Raw genomic sequence first — 13907 nt, forward strand, 5'->3', positions numbered from 1 at the left:
TGTGTGTTAAGTGTTTCATGCTTTATAGGGCATGAATGACTTGGAGATTGGAAAGAAGGCTTGCAAAAATGGAAGGAACACAAGAAATTGAGGAGGTGACCAGCGAGAAACGACGCGGACGCATGGCTCATGCGACCGCGCGAAATAGAGGAAATTGCAATGACGCGCTCGCGTGCCTGACGCGAACGCATAGATTGGAAACTGCACAAGTGACGCGAATGCGTGGACGACGTGCACGCATGGCAAGGCAAAACGCTGGATGACGCGAATGCGTGGATGACGCGATCGCGTGATGTACGCGATCTGCAGAATCTGCAGAATTCACTGGGGGTGATTTTGGGCCCTGTTTTGACCAGTTTTCGGCCTAGAAAAGCAGATTAGAGCTAGGGAACATGCAGAGACTAACAACAACATTCATTCGACAATAATTTTAGTTTTAGATATGATTTTACTCCTCCTCTAGGTTTTCTCTCTACACAGTCATAGTTCTTAGGATTTTGATTTTTTGCTTTTTGGATTGGGATATTGAGAAGAGTTATTACCTCCGTCAAGACTTCATCATTCTAGTTTGTTTTCTTACTTGTCACTTACTCTTTCTTATCCTTAATTTATTCAGAGTTACTATTGGATTATTTTTAGAATTTATTAATACAAGAACTATTTTTATTTTTAATTGATCCTTTTGATTATTATTCATCATGTCTTTCTTTATTTCCCTTTCTTATTTCGTGATTTTTACATTCATAATGAGCGAGTAGTTCCATAACTTGATTGGGAGTTGGTTGAAAGGAGGACCTTGAGTTGGAATGCCCAAGAGTAAAATTATAATTGGCTTTAGCGTTGGGTCGCCATCTAGTCACTGACACTAGTCCTTCCCAAGGGAGAGGATTAGAACTTATCAGTAGAAACTGACTTCCAACTTGCTTAACTTTCCTTTATCCGGTAAGGGATAACTGAGCAGACAACCTTCAATTATCAATTGATCTTGGGAGAACTCCAACAAGGATAGACCTTCCGACTAATCTACTCCCGGTCAAGGTTTTTATTTAAATAACATAAATTCTCTGATTTAATTTCCTATTTATCACCTCAAACCATTTTAGAAAACATCTGATTAATAAAATAACATATCTTTCTGTAACTCGTTAGGAGACGACCTGGGATTCACACTTCTAGTATTTTAATTCTAATTTTGTGACAACCCTTCTAAATTCATAAGCGGATTTTTGGTTGGTTAAGAACTATACCTGCAACGTATCTCTTATAATAATTTCTTAACATGCTAATTTCTGCCACGTCAGTAATCCAATGATATGTCCATTGTTTCAAAAGCTACATACATGTGGGGTTTGATTTTGGAAAAGAAAAGGCATTGATTTGGATGTTTCGTTCTGGTGTTGCTTTCGGTTAATTACGAGGAAGAGATGAAGTTGAGGGAATCTAGTGCTTTCAGCCGGGATCTTGGCGAGTATGTATTTTGTCCAAGTAGATAGACATAACATTGATTTGGATAATCTTGTGCTTTCTCTTTGCCCTCCATTGGGTCCTGCTCAATGCAATGGCATATCTTGATTGTTGTTTTCCATATTATTACTAAGTTTGATAAGTTACATAATATTTTCCCCTTAGGTCAGTAAAATAGGGATGTAGATAAGGAGTACACCAAAAATCGGATGTTTAGGGATTGTTATTATTCTGCAATCAGGCATTAAGTTTAAGGAGTTGAGTTTCACTTTTATCTAGTTATTACTGATTTGATATATACAGTCCTGCAAATCCTCTCAAAATTGAATTTGGACGTCATTCATGTCTCTAATCTTACACATGAGAAGAGAGTTGAACATATATGACACAAGTTGCTTTGGTTTCAGAAGGTTGTTTAAGGGAAACTGTATCCAACTTTGGCCACTATTATGTTTGTGAAAATATGTTTTATATTTTATTTTATGTGATCTTTTATTACCGGAATAGCACAATAAATGTAACTTAGAGGTATATGTCATAATTATTGTTCATGAAGAATTGTATTTTGACTGTGAATCTGGTATTCTTGTAATCCAGATTGAATTACATGGGGTAGCTAGTACACTAGTACTGCATACACTATACTTCTTCTACCAGGAATGCTGACATGCTTGACTTTTTGCAGTATACTTTTGAATTTCAGGTATCAGGGTTTCTATGTGGTTCCAAGTCGAGATTGATATGCTTCTCTCTGTTTTTCATATTCTTCCCTGTACTTAAACTAATTTATCTTTCTCTCTGATACTTTTCTGAAACTTAATTGTTTTATTTTTTAGAAAAATATTAATATTTCATGTTCATCGCTAATCCTTGAATATTTATACATTTTGCTTGGGATTTACTTTGTATACTCTTGTTTCAAATTTGATGTAATCCTCATTGTCTCCCTTTTGGTTCTTTGCAACAATAGGAAGATGACTGTTCCTTCAATTAGAGGTTTCCTAATAGAAAGATTTGGCTTTTTTTAGGTCTTGCTAACAAGTGACCTAAGCGTACTAATTAAGTATATTTTTTATAGAACATACAAATTTTTTAAGTTCCCAATGCATTGATTGAATTGGTAATACATTGGAAGCGTCAAAACTTTTTATTTTAACTCTCTTAGCCAATACTCGTAGGGTTCTTTTTAGCTAAATCCTTATTTCTAATGGAAAATGAACAAGAACATTGACAAATGAATTAAAAAGTCCCATTCTCTAATTCTCATGTCTCTAATAAAGTGAAAGTTCCATCTCAAATAATTTTCTTAAATAGAATGAAAGGTTTCTCTTGGGCAAATTATGTAAAGTAGAGAAATTATATAAGCTAGTAAAATCTTTAAAGTAAGGAACATCCTCCACCTAAAAATTTCCCCAAATCTTGAAACACAAAATTCCAAGCCGAAATAAACATGAAACTTGAAAATAAATTTTAAAGGACTAGAGTTAGTAGTAGAATATGATGGGTCAACATCCCATCTATGATGTTGAATGAGTTTTAACGGTTGATAAATCTTTTTTTCTGTTACTTTACTCGATTGTATGTTTGTTCAAACGTAATAGAAGCAGGTGACGTGTTTGATCAGGAGTTATTGAGGTACAAGAAAATTGAGGAGTAACAGTCAACATAAAATAAAAGCAAAACATATATGGCTATATGCCATGATATCATTGTAGTTGTAGCATCATCTGACATTACAACTTGAAAAGTTGGAATCACCAGTTAGCATAATCAGCGCATATGTGCAACAAATCAACAATACCGTTGAAGAAATACTTTAGATTTTAGATTCAGTGAGAACCCATAGACCCTTTTTAGTAAAAAATCTTGTTCTCAATGTTGAAAATGAATAAGTAACAAGCTGGATTTTGCAAACTACAACAAGCTGCATTGAGGAGTGGACCTACAATACAAGCATCATGAATTTTGCATTAATCCCCTTTCAACCACAGATATGGAGGGGCATCACAAAGCAGTGGAGGACAAGTGAATAACATGAAGTCCAAAGCGTTGTTGAACTTTAGATGGCGAAGGGTAATCCTGAAAATTAGTGGTGCTACCCTTACTGGCTCTGATACCTACAATATTGACCCAAAAGTTTGTGGTTCTGACAATTTGATGTGTCTCAAAAGTAAAACATATTATGGAATGTTAAGTTATTATTTGATGTAGAGGTCTAATCATTATCTCCCCCCTTATGATTTTTTTATAGTAACTATCTGTGCTTTATGATGAAACTCATGCCATTTGTTTTTTAAGCTAATTTTCAGGTAGCTATGTTAATCTCAAGAGAAGTTGCAATAGCCTCCCACCTTGGTGTTGAGGTACTAGAGCAAATCATTATTGTCCTTCAGAATCTGGTATTCTGCTACTTTTCTCAGTTTTGCTGAGGCCTGCTTCTTTCTGTGTGATCTTTTAGGTCGCCATTATTGGTGGAGGTCGGAATTTCTTCTGTGGGGATGCATGGGTAGCTGCAACAGGATTAGAAAGATGTACTGCATACCAAGTTGGGTAAGGTTAATTGCACCAAACAACTATTTGTATACATTTTGTCCCATTTACTACTAGCAATTTGCATAAACCCATTCTTCACCTTCCTTGAGTTGCCACTTGCCAGGATATTACAATTTTGTGATGAATAAATCTGTATTATGTAATTTGTAGAACAATTAGTTCCTTTATTACAGTTCAAGCTATCAAAATATGCTGTTTTATCTGGTTTATGCCTTTTATCATTTAGGGAGCTGGTATCAAGAGGAGTCACTCCTATGGACATGACAGCACTGACATTCTGTGAGAAAAATGCTATTCCTGGTTAGTATATTTTAGTCTACTTTGTAGGCTTTGGTGCCTGAATTTTATTGTTGTGAAGAGTCAATACATTGCTATTGCGATATACTTGTCTGTGCCTTAATTCAGTTAACTGTTACTCTCTCCATATAACATTGATTTATGGAATGGAGGGAGTAATAGTTACTGAAGTAACATAAAGTGGACCTTTCATTTCATTAAATATATTTGATAATATTTTTTGCCATTTACTTGCATAGTTGTGGTTTTCAATATATTGGAACCTGGGAACATATCAAAGGCTTTGTGTGGAGAACAAGTTGGAACACTAGTTGACCAAACTGGAGCAATAAGCTAACATTTAATTCAACCAAATTCAGTTATATTAGTTAGCAAGCTAGAGCCATTAAGTTAAGCACTATGATGGATGCCTCGAGAAGAAAATATAAAAAAAGACCCAACAGTTTCAGAGTACATGGTGTAATCAATGAAAACTATGTTTTGGAGCTGAAATCTCAAGTTCTCTATCCCTAGGATTTGAAATGGTGTTGTATTTAAGTATGTATTTCTGTAGGAAAAAAAAAAGAAAAGAAAAGAAAAAAGAATGCTTGTGTATATCATTCCTAGATGAATAGTAGTAGTAGTAGTAGTAGTAGTAGTAGTAGTAGTAGTAGTAGTAGTAGTAGTAGTAGTAGTAGTAGTAGTAAGCTTCCTTTGTTAAGAAATATAAATATATTTGGAGTAATTTAATTCAAAATCCAACTTTATTATTTGCAAGTCATTATGGATGGTAAAATTTTTAGTCCAAAGTATTAGCATAGAAATATTGTGTTTAATAATTTGGATACTCATTAGCTGTAATTTGAAAGTTATGTTATATCTGAGCATGCCTACCTTCATGATAGCTCATTATAAGACTGCATGATTTCGAAGTTGCATATGAAAGATTAAAAATAGTTTTGATGAAGTTGCATCTAAGCATAGTGGTTCCAATAAAGAATTACTTAAAGAAACATAGTTAATGAATCAATATCTCCAAATTGCACAAGAACCTAATGCATTCCACCATTTTTATCGGTTATGTCTAAAAAACTACTGATGCAAAATTAATTCTAAAGCACAAACTCATTTTTTAACAATGGAATTCCACAAAGCTCTCAAATTTTACAAAGAACACTTAAATTAACACCAATAAGCAAGGTGCAGTGAGACAATGCCACAGGAAGAGAAGCAGAGAAATTTACTTAAACTATTAATTCTACAATGACATCAATTATATATACCAAGTATTAAAAAGTGCTCTTAACACTTAAGCTAGACCATCTTCAATGGTGGGAATGGAAGGTGAAAGTGAATTCCTTGATTCATCATAGTCCTTTCCAAGGGGTGATTGCTCTACCCTGATCTCTTCAATCATGTTTACAAATTCTGCCATCGTTGGCCTCTTCTCCAGCTGCGGCGCCACACAAGCCAACCTAACATGCAGCATTGAAACAAGGTCCACCTCAATGTTCTTGTACCTCAATAACTCCTGATCAGACACCTCATCGGTCCAATCTTTCATAAGTGAATTAATTTATTCACATTATAACAGTAACAATTAAGTTATTAATGTATTAAAATTTACAATTCTGACCTACAATACAAGCATCCTGAAAACAAGAGGGCTAGATCATGCCAATAAGAACTTAAGAGAGGGGAAAATAATTTAGAATAAGGAGGAAGAGCAGATCAAATCTACCTAACAATATCCAACATCAGCATCACAAAAAGAATAAACAACAAGAACACATCTAATTAAGAGCAGCATGTCCCTCCGGAGTGTCCAACCATGGATGGCCAGGAAAGGTCTGTGGCAAATCCTGTACAGATGCATGAAGAATTATTAGAGAAAGGGAGATATAATAAGCAATTTTAACATGCATAAATTAAAAATATAATATATAGATTACAACTCTATGACTTTTTGTTGTTGATGACATCATTCAAAAGTCCAGCCCATGTATTGCTGTCACTGGGTCCACTAGAATACTGCGAGACATGGGAAAACTGAGGATATGATGTAATTCCGGCAGTAGAAGGATATTTGTTGAAGTACGCCATGCCATTTGGAACAGGATGAAAAGGTTTGAGCAAAGTGCAAACAGGTTTGTGTTTGAATTTGGTCACAAGATACCTCAATAATTGCCGGCCTTCACAAAAAGGTTTGAGCAAAGTGCAAACACTTACATGCCTGTTATCAAAGCACAAAACAAAACATATCAAACATAACAAATATAATATTAAATTAACCAAGTCTATCACATTTCTAATTATATAAGATAGAACCACATGATAACCTATATACACAACTTTATGAAGAGGAAGTTTCATAACATGGCTGGTACTTATGATTACAAAGATTATATTCAACTTTTCATGATATGGTTAATCTCCACAATCATAGTTAGAGTCATATTCAACAGAAAACAGAACAAGTCTCATAACAAACCGCCAAGTCCACTGTCCCTTCCCATAATTGGACACCTTCATCTTCTTGCTCCAATTCCTCACCAAACTCTTCACAAACTCTCAATCGGCTATGGACCTATAATGCACATTAAACTTAGTTCTATCCCTTGTGTAGTAGCTTCCACACCAGAATCCACAAAAGAATTCCTCAAGACTCATGAATCTTCCTTCTCAAATCGGCCTCGAAATCTTGCTTATGATTATCTTACATATGGTTCTCAAGACTTCTCCTTTGCCCCATATGGACCTTACTGGAAGTTCATGAAGAAGATTTGCATGTCTGAACTTCTCGGATGTGACACGCTAAACCAGCTTTTACCATTGAGGAGGCAAGAGACAGAGAGATTCTTGAGGTTATTGCTTAAGAGAGGGATGGCTGGTGAGGCTGTTGATGTTGGAGGAGAACTCTTAAAGCTTTCGAATAACGTTATCTCGAGGATGATCATGAGCAAGACCCATATGGAAAATGATGGTGAGGCTGAGGAGGTACGGAAGCTGGTGAGGACACAGTAGAACTTACCAGGAAGTTTAATACTTCGGATTTCATTTGGTTCCTCAAGAATTGGGACTTGCAAGGTATCAGAAAAAGGGTTGAGGAGATTCGGAACAGGTTTGATTCCATGATGGAGAGAGTGATCAAGGAACATCAAGAGGAAAGGATGAAGAGGAAGAAGGAAGGAGAAGATGGTGAAATCAAAGACCTACTTGATATATTATTGGACATACATGAAGATGATAACTCTGAGATACATTTGACTAAAGAGAACATCAAGGCCTTCATCTTGGTAAGTTTCAGATTCTCGTATATATAAAAATTATATCTAGAAGCATTAATTTTATTTACCCTACCACCAATTTACCCCTAATTCCAATTTTTCCCCATTAATCGTTTTGCTCTCACAGTTACCCTCCCCCCCCAAAACCCCTCCCGTTTGCTTCGCAGAACCCGCACGCCGCCCACCGTGTGCGCTGAAACCTGCATCCACGCCTAGCAGACCCACATCGCCCGCCCTTCTTCGCGAGCATCCTCCCTCACTGGCCGCAACTCCTTCACACCGTCGCTGTGGCACATCCCACCGTGACTACAGCCTAGTCTCTGTGCGCAACTCCTCCGACACGAACTGCAGCCCAATCTCCACGCGCAACTCCTCCGACCCAAATTGGGCTCCTACCCCCTCGCGGGAAGGAACTTCTTTGCACCAAACGTGGCTGAACATCCGACCGTGAGCTGGTTGAATAATCGTGGTGGACGCGAACTGCAGCACCGAACTTCCTCGCACCCAAAAACCAACCATCCACGCGTACAGTAATTGTGAACATCCAGTTATATATAGACAATAACATCAGATATTTGTGCATAAAGATAATCATGTAATCAATAAGTGGTATCATATACGCAGAATGACCATCCATTTTGTTTAATAAATTAACCATCCAGATACATAATGAAATGAATATCTGGTTGCTGGTTGGAGTCGCTGCGATGGTGCGGTGCAGCGAGAACAACTCACATGATCGAAAGGTAATGGTGGAGGGTGACCTCTGCGCACGGCGGGCTTATGGTGGTGAGAAAAGTGCTGGTTGGAGTCGCTGGCATGGAGCGGTGCGGCGAGAAAAACGCACACGACCTGAAGGTAATGGTGGAGGGTGACCTTTACGCACGGCGGGGAGAACCGAGGAGAAAGGGAGAGAGAGGGTAAGACTGTATAGAGAGAGGGTATGTGTGTTGGTGTAACTGATTGCAATCCTAATTTATTTTAAATTTGAAATTAGAAACTATTCAAAATTAATTAATGACTATGATTTGATTTTAATTGCAATTTAACCCTCATTGTTGATGACAAGTCATCTTAGCCTAGTTTCACTAGCCTTTTTCTTTTGTTTTCAATTGAATTATGCACTTTCTTGAGCCAAAAGCAAGCCAATTTGGTAGATTTTCATGTTTCCTTTGATTTAATCAACCATGTATGAATTCATGCCATTTCATGAGGTTTTATGCTTTGTATATATTGTACAATACATACATTGGCTCCTCATACTTTCTCATATAAATTATATCTAGAAGCATTAATTTTTAAACTTACCAATTTCATTTTCATCAATATTGTAGGACATATTTATAGCAGGAACAGACACTTCAGCATTAACTATAGAATGAGGTCTAGCTGAGTTGATAAATCACCCTCAAGTGATGGAGAGGGCAAGATAAGAGATCAAAACCGTGGCCTTGATGTTATAGAGCTATGGATATGAAGCAGTAACTAAGTCACCACGACACTCAATACATGGCCATTTGGTTTCTCACATTCGGATTTGTTTCTTCAATTGTCAGAGGAGCTACAATATCCAGAGGAAAATAACATCCGCAACCTGAAAGAGAGAGCTAATTTTTCTGTCTAGTTTTGTCTAATTCATTTATCCTTTGTGTTTTAATTCATTTTCATCAATATTGTAGGACATATTTATAGCAGGAACAGACACTTCAGCATTAACTATAGAATGAGGTCTAGCTGAGTTGATAAATCACCCTCAAGTGATGGAGAGGGCATGACAAGAGATCAAAACCGTGGCCTTGATGTTATAGAGCCATGGATATGAAGCAGTAACTAAGTCACCACGACACTCAATACATGGCCATTTGGTTTCTCACATTCGGATTTGTTTCTTCAATTGTCAGAGGAGCTACAATATCCAGAGGAAAATAACATTCGCAACCTGAAAGAGAGAGCTAATTTTTCTGTCTAGTTTTGTCTAATTCATTTATCCTTTGTGTTTTAATTAATCCTTTCTGCAGATACATGGGTCACTCTTTTGAGCAAGAATTTCCCTCAAAGATTTTCAGAATAGAAAAATCTCAATATCATAAACACATAGAGGAAAATACTGTTTGAAATGAGCCTAACAACCGATGACTGACTAATAAAACATTGAAAATCAACTGTGAATGAAAAACTCAAATCAAGTAAGGACAGCATTGATTAAGTCTTCCGTAACTACTAAGAAATAACACCACCATATATGTATATGCAGAACAACAAAGCCAAGTAATGAAATGTGCTTCTCATACCCAAACCTCCCTCACACAGATATAAGGCTAATCTAGTAATTTAATTATTGTTACCCCAAAGCAGGAAGAACATAATTCAAAACCCTACAAAGTAGAGGCAGCAGTCAAATGAGCTTGAAAGGGAGAGGCCAAGGAGTGGACCTGGGGACTTCGACTTTGTCCTTAATGTGTTCTATCATCTTCTCCTTGTTCGGTGCACTTGTCCTAACTGAGATTTTATAATTCAGTAACAAAAATAATAAAGGGGCACTAGGAGGGGTTGAGGTGGTTACATTCTCTAATGGTGTTCTTGAAGACTAGGAGGGTGGTGAGCAAGGTGTTCTTCATGGCGAGGTTGAAGATGCTACCATCACTNTTCTCTAATGGTGTTCTTGAAGACTAGGAGGGTGGTGAGCAAGGTGTTCTTCATGGCGAGGTTGAAGATGCTACCATCACTATTGGGTACGAAGCAGGAACAGTGTCGTGTCGTTGTGGTGACAGGAATGGATTTAGCAGCGGAGATTGAATGGAATTGAGAGCAACGTGAGAAGATGAAGAACAATGAAAGAACAATTTTGATTTTTTATTTTCTTGATATGTTTTTGTTTTGTTGTTTAAATTATTTGAAACTATAAAATTAGGATTAGTTAAATTCTAAAATTTGATTGATTTAAAGGGGTATTTTTGTCTAATCGAATGAAGTAAGGATGTTTAAAACTTTTTATAAAACAATAATGCTAGGGAACCAAGAGGGGGTCCAGCCAAAAACTTGCCAACTCCTCTTGGGCTGGGTCCCCTCAGCCCACCTCACTTCAGCAACATCTCAAAATTCATCCAGGTAAACAAAAATCACCCTAACCAAACCCTATTCTCTACTTTCAACGTTTCACCGCAGAAGAATTTGAAAACCATCCACAGCTGCGCCAAAGTACAAGGATCATCTGGTAAGCTTCTCCTCCGCCTTCATCGGACGCCGTGCCTCCACCCACAACGTGTGGGCAATAGTCGACCACCGTACACCGCTGCAGAACGCCGCGACGCTCCCATCTCCTCGACGTGCTTCTTCGGGCGTTAATCGGAGCTTCCCCAATCTCATATGCGGCGACGTCGTTCCACCCAGGGCACGAGGAACAAGATGTTTCTCCTTCTCTAGCCTCGAATTCCCTTGCATGTCGGTGTTCGCTGTTCCTTTTAAAAAAAGGTGTCACTTCGTTGAATGTGGTGACTACACAACACTTGTTATTGAGGTAAGACAAGATGAAAATATGTTATCACTCTCCAATATTGTTTGTAGCTGCCAACTACTAGGAAAACACCGAAACTCTGTTCCACTAATTTAGAACGAGATCTCACTTATTAGTGAAAAATATTAAAATCATGCACAACAATATATAATTGTCTAGGAACTGTAAATTAGCATATAGTGTTATGATCACTTGTATGAATCTTGCTATTCCTTTTTGGTATAAACACTAGTTCATTGGCTTGAGCTACTAGATGTTTGCAATAGGGCTTGTCCTATGAATTTATAGGCTTAGTAATATCAATATGCTTTGTCACATTGAATAATTTTGACTGAATTATAATATATATTCTAACTAATGATTTAATTGCCTTAGAATTTTGCCTAGAATTCCTTTGTTCTTGTCAGTTTAGCCTCAACTTGCCTTGACTTGAATCTAGCTTTTTAAATTCTTATCAGATATCAGTTTTCTGAACTAGAAAAACTCACTCTTGTGATTGTTTTATTAATATGTGGTTGGATAGCACGACAATAACATTAATCCTTTTCTGCTTAGGAGATACGAAACTAAACTTGTGACTGTGATACTATGATAGAGATGGTTTGTTGTTAGCATGCCAAGTAATGGACTAAGTTTGTAATATCTTCAACTTTAAACTTTAACTACTAAAATAGCCTAAAGTTGTATTTGCATTTATTGGGAATGGTTTTTCCTCTTTCTGAAGCTTTGTCAATTCAAAGAAATATTGTATCAGTTATGTGTGTTATTTTCTTTTAATAGTTGTATAAATCCCTGCAGTAAGAGGTATATGAAGTTCTGCACTTATCACTTTAAAAGGATTGGAAATGTTTGGGTTTCATGTGAATCAATTCCTTCCCAATTAGAGTAAAAATATACCAACTTAATATGAATCAACCTTTGTAATTTATCTCTCATAATGGACCGCTACATAGTGGTTTTGCTTAAATTAAAATCTTATTTAGTATTAGAGTTCTAATTTTGGAAGATACTGATCATTGGGTAGAATTCTCCCCAAAAATCTTTTGTTTCCACAGACTCACCCATACCCAACACAACACCAAGTATCATATAAAATTTCTTGGGTGCATCACATATTTATTCTTCATTGTTTAACTTGCACCAAAACATCCACTCCCTTCTTTCTTTCCATTAGCATGAGATAAATACTAAGATTACAAAAAAAAATTATGAACCAATTTGGCTTGATTGACATGAAAAAATTTGTACTAATTTAAACTTCACTCCATTCTTTTTTTAGTAACTTTGTAACTACCATAATCTTTCTAATAATTTTTAGTTTAATATTTACTCAGATTTAACAAAAATTAAATAAAATAAAATTTAAATAAAAATTGGGATGTGGTGTTGAAGTTGAAGATTAGTTTTTATCTGAGTTATTCAAAAGATTTTTTATAATCATAACGACTTTTCTATTTACCATTTTCATGGCCATGTTCTGATTTATTAATCATTACCGTTCTCATTCTTTTTTTTTTAAACCAACTCCAACTTACACTTTAATGTTTCTGATGGATGAATAGAAAATACCGGATGATACTTGGTTAGTGGTGGACAAAGGGTGTTGATTGATGCAGGATGCGGGGTTACTCATGAGAAAGCCAAGTAAGGGGGGAGACAACTGAAGAAGCAGATACCTAGGTAAAAATCATGTAAACGTACAGTTGCCATACTCTTTCTATAGATTCCTTGTGCTAGAGTTGTGGACGTTTATATGGCATTTTCTGCCTTGCAGTAGTTTCATCTAAGCCTGAAAAATTCGGTTTCACTGCAGGTATATGATTTTCTGCTGCTGAAATTGTGAAGTTGCTAGTGACTTTATCCAAACTTTTAAGTGGATGGTGCTTCTGATAGGCAATAGGATATTTCTTTTCATTGTAAATTAGATGGTTCTGGATATATTTTTCGATTTATCACGTGCAATGCGTTTGCGGATGCGTATACTTCATTGAGAAGTGAATGTCTTGTTTTTTTTTTAGATATTCCTCAACAGGTTTCATGTGTTAAGAATTTACAATGGTCAAGTAATTAGTTGTCAAGTTGTGGATGTCTCTAGTTCATTAAGCAATGTATTGCCTTATTATGCTATCTAGTCTACTCTGCTTGGTGTAATATACCTCATTATTTGTATGTGACTACATTTAGGTGGCACTTCGTTCCATTAAGCGGCTTGATGTTAACTAAATGGAAGTGAATTTATTTTTTTATCCTTGTTTTCTATTGCTGAAATTATTAAGTTGCTGTTACATTAAGCAATGCATGGCCTTCTGTCGTAATCAATATAATCGGCAGGTTCCTTTGTGTTGGCCTTGGTGACTTTATCCAAGTTTTTAAGTAAATGGTGCTTCTGATATGTATTAGGATGTTTCTTTTCATTGCGAATTGGATGGTTCTGGACATGTTTTCCGAGTTTGAAGAGTTACTCATTCGCGAATGCGTGTACTTCATTGAGAAGTGGCACTTCTTGGATGTAATCCATTTGTTTTTTACAACAAATAAGTGGCACTTCTTGATCTTAATACCATGACAGTCCTAAAATAATTAATATTTAAATAAAAGATAACCACAGTTGTCCTTTTAATTCTTTTATTGAATGTGTCATAACAAAACCAATGCAAGTTACAAAGCAAAAAATGTCAGAGGTTATTAATTTGTGTCAAAAGAACCACGAAATCTAGCTAAGTATGAGAAACCAACCACAGCTAAAATGTACAACCAAACGAAAGAATAACTATCTATGCTCAAAAGAGTTCAACAGGGACATGAATCCGCCA

The 13907-nt window shown here is 36.3% G+C and overlaps 2 long non-coding RNA genes and 1 pseudogene across 2 annotated transcripts; all 3 read left to right on the top strand.

Annotated features, from left to right (window-relative positions):
- LOC110262949 lies at nucleotides 4234-5041 on the top strand. Its single transcript, XR_002347961.1, has 3 exons — nucleotides 4234-4317; nucleotides 4554-4945; nucleotides 4983-5041. It is a non-coding gene; the product is annotated as an uncharacterized LOC110262949 (long non-coding RNA).
- Nucleotides 6611-9043, top strand: LOC107640864 (annotated as a pseudogene).
- On the top strand, nucleotides 9133-9749 carry LOC110262476. Its single transcript, XR_002363315.1, has 2 exons — nucleotides 9133-9203; nucleotides 9550-9749. It is a non-coding gene; the product is annotated as an uncharacterized LOC110262476 (long non-coding RNA).

The sequence above is a fragment of the Arachis ipaensis genome, chromosome B05, assembly GCF_000816755.2.
Source record: "Arachis ipaensis cultivar K30076 chromosome B05, Araip1.1, whole genome shotgun sequence".
Taxonomy (NCBI): Eukaryota; Viridiplantae; Streptophyta; class Magnoliopsida; order Fabales; family Fabaceae; genus Arachis; species Arachis ipaensis.